The 13,463-nt window shown below is 46.2% G+C and overlaps 1 protein-coding gene across 1 annotated transcript in view; it reads right to left on the reverse strand.

The window, feature by feature from the left end:
• The window catches only part of ASTN2 (astrotactin 2), a 1,033,755-nt gene that overhangs the window by 318,941 nt on the left and 701,351 nt on the right, over positions 1-13,463 (reverse strand). The gene's annotated exons all lie outside the window — the stretch shown is intronic.

Raw genomic sequence — 13,463 nt, forward strand, 5'->3', positions numbered from 1 at the left:
GTGACAGCAACCACAGTTACCATTTGGCTGAGTGCTGGCCCTGTGTCCAGTATTATTACAGCATCTCTAATCCTCAGGACAGTACTGGAAAACCACTAAGTAGCCCCCATTTTGCCCGAAGGAACGCTGGGCTGTGCTGTGCTTAGTTGCTCAGTCATGTCCGACTCTTCGCAGCTCCATGGACTGTAGCCCACCAGGCTCCTCTGTCCATGGGGATTCTCCAGGCAAGAATACTGGAGTGGATTGCCATGCCCTCCTCTAGGGGATTTTCCCGACCCGGGGATCGAACCCAGGGCTCCCACATTGCAGACAGATGCTTCACTGTCTGAGCCACCAGGGAAGCTGGAGGAACTCAGTTCCCAGAAAAGTGATGCAATTTTCTTAAGGTTTTACAAGCCCATCTGGCTGCAGAGCCCAGACTACTCCTCACTCCATCCCTTGTCATCACCTTTGAGATTTGACTGTAGCTCCCATTTCCCCCTGAGCGTTTGCTTCTCTAGGATAAACAACTCCAGGCTTTGAACACTTCCTTAAGGGACCTCATTTCCTTTCTCTTCACTCTCTCATCAGCCCCTGCCAGTCTGTTAGTTTCCTGTTCCCAATTACACATGTTCTCCCATGCACTTTTTTTCCAGGTGGTAATGAGTTCCCAATGGGAAAGACAAGACTCCTTAGTAAAAAGTTCTTGAGAAGGACTCTCTGGAAGGCTTTCCCCAAGGACACTTCGACATGCTTCCATCTAGTTTTCTCCCTGACCCAATTTGCCAATGAGGATGTCCTTCAAAGAGCCAAGGACATAAAGCCCAGGGTTCCATGACCTTGATCATCTCTCCCTCCAAAGACTGACCCCCATGCTTCACAGAGACCAAACCATTTTGGAGTCGTATGTGCTGTCTTTTCACGTTCTGTGCTTCTTCATCTGCTGATCTCTCTGCCTAAAATATCCTTTTCTCTGCCCTTTCCTAACAAGCACTCACTCTTTAAGATTCCACTTGGGCACCGCCTTTTAGAAACCTTCCCGGATGGCCTGGCTACATCAGGTACCCCTTTATTCTCATGCTTCTTCTCTCATAATGCAGAACAAGCAGAGGACAATGATTAAACAAGAGAGGGAGGGACTTATCTGCTGGACTAGACAAGAGCTGTAACCACGTACTTACCACTTGTACCACTTCACCTTTCAGTGTCTCCTCGTTCTCAGCTGTGGAATAGGGGTAGTGTACCCATTCTATAGCTGAGTAAACTCTGAGAGGTAGTAACTCTGCACTACCTCACGGAGTTACTGTAGAGAAGAAATAAGCTAATCCCCTTAAAGTACTTGACCTAGTAACACTCGTCAAACATACTATATTTAGTTTATGCTTATACCTGTCCCACAAGCCCATGAGTACCAAGAAGGCAGGGATGGTACCTGATTCATGTTTCCATCTCTAGCAACTCATTCAGAGTTGAGCACACACTAGGGTGAACTACTGAATGGATGAACCAAAGTCACCTCTATATACTGTGGGCTTTCCAGGGAGTGCTAGTGGTAAAGAACCTGCCTGCCAGTGCAGGAGACACAGGAGACGTGGGTTTGATTCCTGGGTCAAGAAGATCCCCTGGAGAAGGGCATGACAACCTACTCCAGTATTCTTGCCTGGAGAATCCTATGGATAGAGGAGCCTGGTGGGCTATAGTGGATAGAGTTGGACACAACTGAAATGACTTAGCATATACTATATACTGTCCTTGCAATCACCCCTGAAGTTACCTATTTCATGTCCATATGTTTTGAGAGAAGCTGAGGAATAAGATAGATCTTCTTCACTTGAAGGGCAGGAGGCCTCCCTAAGAACTGCCTGGGTGATGGGAAGATTTGGGCATTGAGTGCCAAGCTCTGTCCAGGACCACGGACAGCAGTGGTGGTCCTGTCCAAGTAGAATACAGTCATGTCCACCTAGAAGTGGCAAAGACCAGAGGCCAGGCAGACGACAGTGTAAGATGAGGGAAGATCAAAGTCACGCGGAGCAGTAGGGGCTCTGCATCAGGGTGGGCTTTCCACCAGTACTCACGCATGCAACCATCCTTGTTGTTTATGACTGACAATCTGAGCCCCCCACAGTCCATCCTGATTGTTTGGTATCCATGCCAGTACATTTTCAAAATATATTAGACATTACTCTTTCTCTGAAACATTAGGCTCCTCGGTTCCCAGCAGGATTGAGGAAAACAATGAAGAATCCAATTAGAGGACTGCAAAAACCAGACTAGATTCTTGGTGGCCACAAGCTAAGAGCAAAGAAGCAGAGTTCAGGCCAGGCAAAGGCCAGACACTGGGTTGCGTCCATGAATGAGCAACCTGAGCCCAGTGTAAACTACCTCTTAGAATGCTCCACCGGCCAGAGGTCCACTATGGGCTCAAACGATCTGCCATTCAGGGTACATGCCTAACAGACATGGATACCATGTGCCAGTGTGCAACGAGGCCCCCTGAGCTCTGACCTTGAGGTTCACAAATTAGCTTTGACTTACTCAGGTCCTGGTGACTGAAGCCAAGATGAAGCTGCTGGCTGGAGTCGCAAGGCTCTGGTGTGGGAGGAAAAGAGCTGGAGGGACGACGGCTGAGGGGGAAGGCTGTTCTGGGAACGATGACTGAGGGGGACGGCAGTCTTGGGAGCGATGACTGAGGGGGAAGGCAGTCCCAGGAAAGGGGCACATCGTTTGAACCCATAGTGGACCTTCGGCTGGTGGAGACTTCTAAGAAGTAGTTCACACTGCAGGGCTCAGGTTGCTAATTCATGGACTCAACCCAGTGTCTGGCCTTCGCCTGGCCTGAACTCTGCTTCTTTGCTCTTAGCTTGTGACCACCAAGAATCTAGTCTGGTTTTTGCAGTCCTCTAATTGGATTCTTCATTGTTTTCCTCAATCCTGCTGGGAACCGAGGAGCCTAATGTTTCAGAGAAAGAGTAATGTCTAATATACTTTGAAAATGTACTGGCATGGACACCAAACAATCAGGATGGACTGTGGGGGGCTCAGATTGTCAGTCATAAACAACAAGGATGGTTGCATGCGTGAGTACTGGTGGAAAGTCCACCCTGATGCAGAGCCCCTACTGCTCCGCGTGACTTTGATCTTCCCTCATCTTACACTGTCGTCTGCCTGGCCTCTGGTCTTTGCCACTTTTAGGTGGACATGACTGTATTCTACTTGGACAGGACCACCACTGCTGTCCGTGGTCCTGGACAGAGCTTGGCACTCAATGCCCAAATCTTCCCATCACCCAGGCAGTTCTTAGGGAGGCCTCCTGCCCTTCAAGTGAAGAAGATCTATCTTATTCCTCAGCTTCTCTCAAAACATATGGACATGAAATAGGTAACTTCAGGGGTGATTGCAAGGACATTATATAGTGCTAGACCATTCAGGCATGACCTAAATCAAATCTCTTATGATTATACAGTAGAAGTGAGAAATAAGGGCCTAGATCTGATAGAGTGCCTGATGAACCATGGACAGAGGTTTGTGACTTTGTACAGGAGACAGGGAACAAGACCATCCCCAAGAAAAAGAAATGCAAAAAAGCAAAATGGCTGTCTGATAAGGCCTTACAAACAGCTGTGAAAGGAAGGGAAATGAAAAGCAAAGGAAAAAAGAAAGATGTACCCATTTGAATGCAGAGTTCCAAAGATTAGCAAGGAGAGGTAAGAAAGCCTTCCTCAGCGATCAGTGCAAGGAAATAGAGGAAAACAACAGAATGGGAAAGACTAGAGATCTCTTCAAGAAAATTAGAGATACCAAAGGAACATTTCATGCAAAGATGAGCTCGATAAAGGACAGAAATGGTGTGGACCTAACAGAAGCAGAAGATATTAAGAAAAGGTGGCAAGAATACACAGAAGAACTGTACAAAAAAGATCTACACGACCCAGATAATCACGATGGCGTGATCACTCACCTAGACATCCTGGAATGGGAAGTCAAGTGGTCCATAGGAAGCATCACTATGAACAAAGCTAGTGGAGGTGATGGAATTCCAGTTGAGCTGTTTCAAATCCTGAAAGATGATGCTGTGAAAGTGCTGCACTCAATATGCCAGCAAATTTGGAGAACTCAGCAGTGGCCACAGGACTGGAAAAGGTCAGTTTTCATGCCAGTCCCAAAGAAAGGCAATGCCAAAGAATTCTCAATCTATTTCACAATTGCACTCATCTCACACACTAGTAAAGTAATGCTCAAAATTCTCCAAGCCAGGCTTCAGCAATACATGAACTGTGAACTTCCAGATGTTCAAGCTGGATTTAGAAAAGGCAGAGGAACCAGAGATCAACTGCCAATATCTGTTAGATCATCGAAAAAGCAAGAGTGTTCCAGAAAAATATCTACTTTTGCTTTATTGACTATGCCAAAGCCCTTGACTGTGTAGATCACCACAAACTGTGGAAAATTCTGAAAGAGATGGGAATACCAGACCACCTGACCTGCCTCTTGAGAAATCTGTATGCAGGTCAGGAAGCAACAGTTAGAACTGGACATGTAACAACAGACTGGTTCCAAATAGGAAAAGGAGTACGTCAAGGCTGTATATTGTCACCCTGCTTATTTAACTTATATGCAGAGTACATCATGAGAAACACTGGGCTGGATGAAGCATAAGCTGGAATCAAGATTGCTGGGAGAAATAACCTCAGATATGCAGATACCACCACCCTTATGGCAGGAAGCAAAGAAGAACTAAAGAGCCTCTTGATGAAAGTGAAAGAGGAGAGTGAAAAAGTTGGCTTAAAGCTCAACATTCAGAAAACGAAGATCATGGCATCTGGTCCCATCACTTCATGGGAAATAGATGGGGAAACAGTGAGAAACTTTATTTTTGGGCGCTCCAAAATCACTGCAGATGGTGATTATAGCCATGAAATTAAAAGACACTTGCTCCTTGGAGTGAAAGTTATGACCAACCTAGACAGCATATTAAAAAGCAGAGACATTACTTTGCCAACAAAGGTCCATCTAGTCAAGGCTACGGTTTTTCCAGTAGTCATGTATGGATGTGAGAGTTGGACTATAAAGAAAGCTTTATAAAGAGTGCTGAAGAATTGATGCTTTTGAACTGTGGTGTTGGAGAAGACTCTTGAGAGTCCCTTGGCCTGCAAGGAGATCCAACCAGTCCATCCTAAAGGAAATCAGTCCTGAATATTCACTGGAAGGACTGATGTTGAAGCTGAAACTCCAATACTTTGTTCACGTGATGTGAAGAACTGACTCATTTGAAAAGACCCTGATGCTGGGAAAGATTGAAGGCAGGAGGGGAAGGGGACAATGGAGGATGAGATGGTTGGATGGCATCACTGACTCAATGGATATGAGACTAAGTGAACTCCGGGAGTTGGTGATGGACAGGGAGACTTGGCGTGCTGCTGTCCTTGGGGTTGCAAAGAATCAGACATGACTGAGCGACTGAACTGAACTGAACTGAAGCATGTAACAAGCGGTATAGTCTTGTTTCATTACAGATGTGTTTTTCCTGCTAGTCTGAGGCTTTCCTAGTAGCAGCATCATTGCTTTAAGAAGGAGGTGGGAGAAATAAAGAAAAGGATGGAAGGGGAAAAATTAGGGTGGCTTCTGATTTTACTCTCATTTTAGGAACCAATTTTGGACACTGAGCCTCCATTCCATTTTACTGATAACTGTCTTGATAGCCTACCCAGCAAGCCATGTTCTTTAGATCCTTGATGCCTTCCCTCTTTAGTCTTTGGGACATATCTAGTTTCTACTGCAAAATTCTGGGCCTCAAATCTGAGCCACCACATACTTGCACTCTCCATGGGGGCCTGTACTAAACTGTACAACCTGCAACAGTAATTTGGTTTTTTTTTTTTTTCTTTTCTGCCACAGCTTAGCCCTAGAGGTCTCTGGATTTGATGGAGTAATGCTTTAGCCTCATGGATATGCCATGAGGGGGAACAGAGGTCACAGATAACATAGCTAACGACAGGAATGGTAGTTTGGACCACATCCTCTTCATAAGAGAGTACTTGATCTAAGGGCAAGCCTCAAAGTGTAGGAGTAAAACAGAATTCAGAATTCAGCTGTGGGGAGAGGAGAAAAAAAAAAAAGATGTGTACTGAGTGCATATCACACACCAAATGCTGTGAAATTACATCTATGATGTCACTCATGAAGTCACTCCTGTCCTTGCAGTAGGAGACACTGCCTCCATTTTACAGATGAGAAAACTCAGGTTCAGAGAGGTTAAGCATATCACCAAGCAAGTTAGGGACACAGCCCAGCATTGAATCAGCTCTAACTGTAAAGTCACTCCCACTCCTACAGAACCAGATCTCTACTGTAGATAAACAGGCTCAGGATGCCTCTATAGTTTTAAGACATGCCTTGTCCCCAGAATAGCTCAACATCCCCAAGAAAACTACCCCTTATAGTTTAAGAGAACAGTCACTGCTCCCTCTGCTTGCCTGGTTCTGCCCATGAAGAAGCTGCAGAATCAGGGGTCATCAAAACTATAAGAACATTACTGATTGCTAGAGCGGTGGTTTTCTCATTTCTTTTATTTAATTATTTGTTTTTGCAGCAGAATTATGTTTGGAGCTCCCACACATGGCACAGTGTGGTAGAGTCCTCTCCAGCCCTGACCTGTACTCCTTTGGAAGGGACTCCTGAAACTCTTCTGAAGACCCTGTGTGCCCACTCCCAAGAAAATGCAGTCTGATCTACTCTGACCCCTCATTTATGGATGACGAGTCTGGGGAGAAGGTTACTCAATGACCTTGAGGCAGAACTGGGGCAAGAGTTTGCATCTGTTGTTTCTAGAGTTTTCTGTTCTATTCAGGAGACAAGTCATCTCCACCACAGTAGAAGAAAGCTGTTCTGTGTTTATGCAGGCAGGCTGCCTGAGAGTGGGATCAGGAGATGAGGGAGTGTGTGTGTGTGGGGTAACCATTAATAATGGTGGCCCATGTTAACTGAGCACCTTCTATGTTGCTTGACATGTGACAAACAGCTTTGCTTGCGTTATTCTATTTCATCCCCTCAGTGGATTATGATCCCATTATGGAAATAAGGAAGATGAGTCTTTATTCTTCAGCATGGACCCAGCCAGCAAACTGGGTCCAAACTGTCGTTGGATCTGATCCCCAACGTTAGTGGTAAAAAACCCACTCACCAATACAGGAAATGCAAGAGACACAGGTTCCATCCCTGGGTCGGGAAGATCCCCTGGCATAGGAAATGGCAACCTGTTCCAGTACTCTTGCCTGAAAAATTCCCTGGACAGAGGAGCTTGGTGGGCTGTAGTCCATGAAATCAGAGTCAGATATGACTGGGCAACTGAGTGTGTGCACGTGCGAGCGTGCACGCGCACACGCACACACACACACACACACACTTCTTACTCCAGAGACCATCCCTTAACCAGTCTCCTGTACCATTCTCCAACTGAAGGCTAGACTCAGTCTTCTTTGCCAATATCGTTTTCCCTCTCCTCCTGCCAATCTCCCAGCCAACGCTCTGCACGATCAGATATCTCATTTTCCTCCCTGTGGCCACCAATACGGAGGGTCTTGGGTATAAATGCTCACCCCCTACTCTGCCTCCAACACAGTTCTCAGGCTCGGGAGACACAGGCGCCAGGCTTGCTCATGCATAATGCATGACGCCGTGGTCTCAAATCCTGCGAAATTGAGATTCTGCCGGCTGTTGGGTCTGGAGACACCTCAGTGCCTGCGTCATTAGCTGAGCTCTGAAAGCCATCATTACTGCAGCCACGATGGCTGAGTCACTGACATCGCGAGCAGGTAATAGAATGTGGGGACACGTAATGAAAGGGAAGGGAATGGGGCTCGGGCAGGGAAGGAGGCCTATCAGTTATGCGGTTCTGAAGGGTGATACGTAAACAAGGAACTCAGGCCCCCCAAGATGCTGGTTCCACTGAGTCCCTCAGCAGCGGATAATAAACTGCCCAATTATAACCTCCAAACTCTGAGATTTCAAAGGAGAGGAAGGGGGGAAAAAAATCAATGAAATTAATTTAAAGTGGACCCATTTTTTATGTTTGCTTTGTCACAGCAATTGTACAAGATACCTCTATAGACCTGCTTATCTTCCCTCCTCTGTCCTTCCTAGCAAACAAATAAACAAAACAAAAAACAAAATCAAGGCTTCAGCCATATTTATGATATCTCAAAGAAGGGGGACGGATCTGAGAATGCTGGGGCTGGAAGAGGATTTAAAAACTCATGTTTTGTGGCACAGGGGACCATGTAGGGTGTCTATGCACACTCGTGAAGGTTGCGGATTGTGCAAGGATCCACACTGAGGGTTGAATGGGGACTGAGATGTAGCCCCCGAGCCACTGGATCCTTCCGTGCGATTTCATCCACCTCTAGATAACTGACAGAGAGGAGTAAAAGGTAAATCTGTGGGTTTACACTGAACAAGGACTCAGAGACTGTCTTCTGTGGAGTTCTAGGTGATGGTTTGCGTATCTCTTTCCTAGATTGATTTCCTTCTTTGCAAAGCGAGGGCATTAGATAGGGCACAGGTGAAGGGGCACTACCATTAACAAGGCATGGATGTCTCAGCAGGTACAGTGCTGAGAGTGTGAAGCATCCGACTTATTTCATCCTTTCATTAATCCCCCTTGGAGCTTCCCTGGTGGCTCAGTGGTAAAAGAACCCACCTGCCAATGCAGGACTTGTAGGTTCGACCCCTGAGTCAGGAAGATCCCCTGGAGAAGGAAATGGCAACCCACTCCAGTGTTCTTGCCTAGGAAATCGTATGGACAGAGAAGCCTGGCAGGCTACAGTCCATGGGGGTCACAAAGAGTCAGATGCAACTTAGCGACTAAACAACAAAAACAACAATCCTCCCTGAGGTTTAATTAGTCCCATTTTACAGATGGAGATGGGAGTTGAGGCTCAGAGAGAGGCGGCAGCTGCCCCAGGTAGTGAAACACAAGAATGGAGAATCCAGGCTGCAAGCCAAGTGCAGCCGGGCTCTTTCCCCACAACATGCTTCTTCTTTAAGGCTGTTTTCACCTCTAGCTTCCTGTGATTCTATGTAAAATGGCCTTGGTTACCGGAGCATCAGGGTGTGGGGAATCAAGGAATAATACTATTGCTATCCAAGTCAAATAACAGGGAATGTCACCCAGGAGGAGTGGCGGGTCTGTGCAGAAGGAGGCAGGAAGCTGGGAGACAGGAGTGGCAGTGGAACTGACCAAGTGCAGAACTGGTCTTCCAAGGAGGTTAATGAGAGGTAATCCTGAAAATCACTGTCAAGCAAGCCTGATGCCAATACTTAGTAAAATAATTGGACAAATGTGCCCAGAAAAAATCTGTAAGCATTCAAGAGATAATGGAATAGTGAGCAAGAAGGAGCATTGGAGGTTCATGCAGAACAAATCATCCTAGACAGCTTGATAGCTTTTCCTGACAAAATTACAAAATTAGTGGATGGAAGAGACGGAGTAAAGGTTATGGATCTGAGCTCCAGCAAAATATTGAATAGTGTCACCTGCGATGTTCAACTTGCCAGATTAATTCAAACTGCCGCTGATTCAAGCTGCAATGTGCAGATTAGTGCTATTACTGAATGCAGTTGAAGAACAGAGCCATCAGGTGCTAATATAAGGTGCTGCTCTAAGGGCAAGTGCCAGGGACCTGCTCACCACCCAGTGTGGTCTAGAGGGGAGTGTCAGAAGAGCCACTGGGATGCCAGGCAGAAATACAGGTATCTTTAAAACACTGGAAGACTCTGAGGCATCAGGAGAAAAGGATGTTTTACAGCTAATCTGATGAGCACAATCTCCCTACGGGGCAGACGTCATTACCGTCATCTTCATTATCATGAATCATCATCATAATAATTTTGCTTATAAGGTTGGAGGGGCGAGTGGCTGACCCTATAGACAGGAAGTGGAGATACCTAGGCTTCAATCCAAGTGGGCCTGATTCTAATAACAGATGGACTTTCCTCTATGCGCAATCATTCTCTAACTTTGCATACATCAGAACCACCAGGGATGATGGTGGGGTGAAAGGTGAGTTGGGGGAAGGCTATTGAGACAGACTGCTGGGTTCTCCTCCTAGACTGATTCAGTAGGGCAGGAGTAGGCCCTGAGAATTTGCATTGCCACCGCATTCACAGGGGCTGCTGAGGTGACCAGCCCAGGGACCAGCCTAGGGTCCAGAGGATGAGAGCCACTGCTCTCTCCTACTTCTTCTCAGATACTAACCTGGAGATCTCGTGAAACTGCAGACTCGGATTCGGTGGATCTTCTGGGGAATGGGAGAGTCTGCATTTCTAATAAGATCCCAAGTGATGCCCATGTTGGCAGTTTGCAGCCACACCTTGAGTGGTATAAACAGCTGTGCCACGATTCTGGGAAAGGAGAAACCTCGAGAGGCAGTGCCATAATGTCTCCCCTGAAATCCAAAGCAGAGGCAACAAATCCTAGAACAAGGAGGGAATGAGCTGTGCAAAGGACATGGCGTGGGAGATCTGAGATGGAAGATGAAAGCTCCTTTGACTTACTTTATGATTGCAGGGATTTCTTAACTGTTTTAGGCATCCGTTTGCTTATTTTAAAAGCAAATACTCTTCTTCTTATGAAGTGAAAAAGTGAAAATCGCTCAATTGTGGCCAGCCCTTTGGGACCCCATGGACTATACAGTCCATGGACTTCTCCAGGCCAGAACACTGCAGTGGGTAGCTGTTCCCTTCTCCAGGGGATCTTCCCAACCCATGGATCAAACCCAGGTCTCCCGCATTGCGGGTGGATTCTTTACCAGGGAAGCCCTTCTTCTTACAATGTTTCTTCTCCTTTAATTTGAAGACTTGAATCTGACAATTAAAAAAAATGTTCCCAGAGAAAATATTTGGGGATATCTGAACACAGCTGCGGAAGACGTGCTGCGTAGTATTGCCCAACATCCTTGTGTGGGAAGTGGTGGATAAAACAGCTCTCACAGGACGCAGTGCTAACTCAGCTCTCTTTCTCTCCTCTGATGACTGGCTGCCCTCCTTCCATGTGCAGGGAGAACCCTGGCTAGCCCTCAATGCTGGACTTTTCCCTGGACTCATTCATAGCGCTGTTACCAGCATTTTAGAGTCACTCCATTATCAAAAGTGACATACATCCCCTCCGCTTTCAGTAACTCGCTATATGTGCACAATCTATTTCTCCTGTCTAAAGGCTTTTAGGAGGGCAGAAGGGGCTTATATCTAAACTCTTGACTAAGTGAATTCACATGGCAGGAGGGAAGGCTTTTCCCCAACCTCCTCTTGAAGCATTTGGAAAATTCACGCAAGAGAAATCCAAGAGAGACGGTTGTAGACTGTTAGGTACAGTAGGAACAAAATGGCTAATTAGCGTTCTTATTACACATGAAAACATTACTTATAGAGAAATATTACTATATGTTCTTATATATGAACGCTACTATAAAGAAACCTGAGCACAGAAGAATGGATGTTTTCGAACTGTGGTGTTGGAGGACTCTTGAGAGTCCCTTGGGCTGCAAGGAAATCAAACCAGTCAATCCTAAAGGAGATCAGTCCTGAACATTCATTGGAAGACTGATGCTGAAGCTGAAACTCCAATACTTTGGCCACCTGATGAGAAGAGCTGACTCCTTAGAAAAGACCCTGATGCTGGAAAAGACTGAAGGCAGGAGAACGAGAAGGGGAAGACCAAAGATGAGATGGTTGGATGGCATCACCAACTCGATGGACGTGAGTTTGAGCAGGCTCTGGGAGTTGGTGATGGACAGGGAGGCCTGGCGTGCTGAAGTCCACGGGGTTGCAAAGAGTCGGACACGACTGAGCAACTGAATGGAACTGAAAACATTACTTACACTTTAAACTTGATACTTAAGGACCCTGTGACAAGTAGAGTCCCGCCCCACACAATTTCCCAGCCCAAGTTGATTCCTAACATTGTCCTCACAATCTCTGTGTACCTTCCCCTCCTGCTTCTCTTCTCCCTACTAGGCTTGGACCATAAGGCCCAGACAGCATCAGATTAAAAATATTCATTTATTTCTTAGTGCTTTTCAAATTCCAGAAAAGATACTAGTTTTGCTCATCTCCCAGCCTCTTTTTTTTTTTCATTTTCCCAGAGTGACACAAATTTTCCCCCAAGCCATGTGCCTTATATGGCCCTCCTCCACTAACATGAAATCCAGGTTCCTCCCATATCCACTCTGGACCAATAATTAATTTATCCATTTGCTTACCATTTCATTTTTTTTTTTTTTCGTTCCCTCAATAATATTCCTGCCATTCTCTCATCTATCCTGGCATCTTTTCCTTCGTTACTTCACTAATTCATTCGTGGGGTCCTTCATTCACACGTTATGTATATATCCACCCACTGAGTAATTCATTCCGTTTTTCACTCACATCAGTTCTCTCATTCAGATATTCATTCACTCACTGATCATTCACAAAAGTCACCGGGTGCTCACATGGTCAGGATTTGCCCTAACCGATTCATAGAAGAGGTGACCTCTGTTCTTGAGAAATTCACAAGCTAGTCAAGAAGACAAAGAAGAGACAAAGAGACAAACATTGCAAATGTTGGGTGATCAGCGTTGTGCAAGGGAGGCAGAGGAGGGCATAAAGTTGACCAGAAAAGTAAGCAGTAACAACTGCATGCCTACTGTGTACCTAGTCGTTCGCATGTATTATCTGATTTAAATGGGATTCTCCAGGCAAGAATCCTGGAGTGGGCTGCCACGTCCTCCTGCAGGGAATCTTCCCGACCCAGGGACTGAACCTGCGTCTCTTACATCTCCTGCATTGGCAGGCAGATTCTTTTCCATGAGTGCCACCTGGGAAGACCATATATTTGAGTAACTGTGCTTAATTCAACCCACTTAACTGTTAAATCAGCTCTACTTCTGTGAGTTTTGATAATGGGATAGAGGCTTCCAAGGTGGCTCAGTGGTAAAGAGGGCATGTCGGGGAGGGGAGAGACGGAAGGAGAGATGGGGCAGAGGGAGGAGGGGGCAGGTGCGGACCACCCAGGCTGGAGGTGAGAGACCTTTCCTACTGGAGAGCTCATCCTTGGGACTTTGTGGTGGAAACTGTTCTGGAAACTGCTGGAGGCTCCTACTCTCCCCAGCCCTTGGGGGTTGCACTGGTAGCCAGACATCCCATCTTCCTTCTCAACCATCTCATAGGAGGATTGGCTAGCAGGAGTGGAGAGCCTCCCTTCTGTCTTGTCTAAATGCTGGGTCTCCTACCTTAAAGAATGAATTATTTCACAGGGCTCTATTTCCGCACCCCCCACCCCCCCCCCGACTAACTTGTCTTTTAATTTTCAACTTTGTGTTTCTGAGGATTAAGCCCACGGAGTACAACCCAGGAAAATCTGTGAATATGATTTCTCTCTTTATAAATCATATAATATAGGAACCATAGGCCGCTTTCCAGATGGCGATAGTGCTAAAGAACCTGCCTGT

The sequence above is a fragment of the Budorcas taxicolor genome, chromosome 8 (genome assembly GCF_023091745.1).
Source record: "Budorcas taxicolor isolate Tak-1 chromosome 8, Takin1.1, whole genome shotgun sequence".
In the NCBI taxonomy this organism is placed as follows: Eukaryota; Metazoa; Chordata; class Mammalia; order Artiodactyla; family Bovidae; genus Budorcas; species Budorcas taxicolor.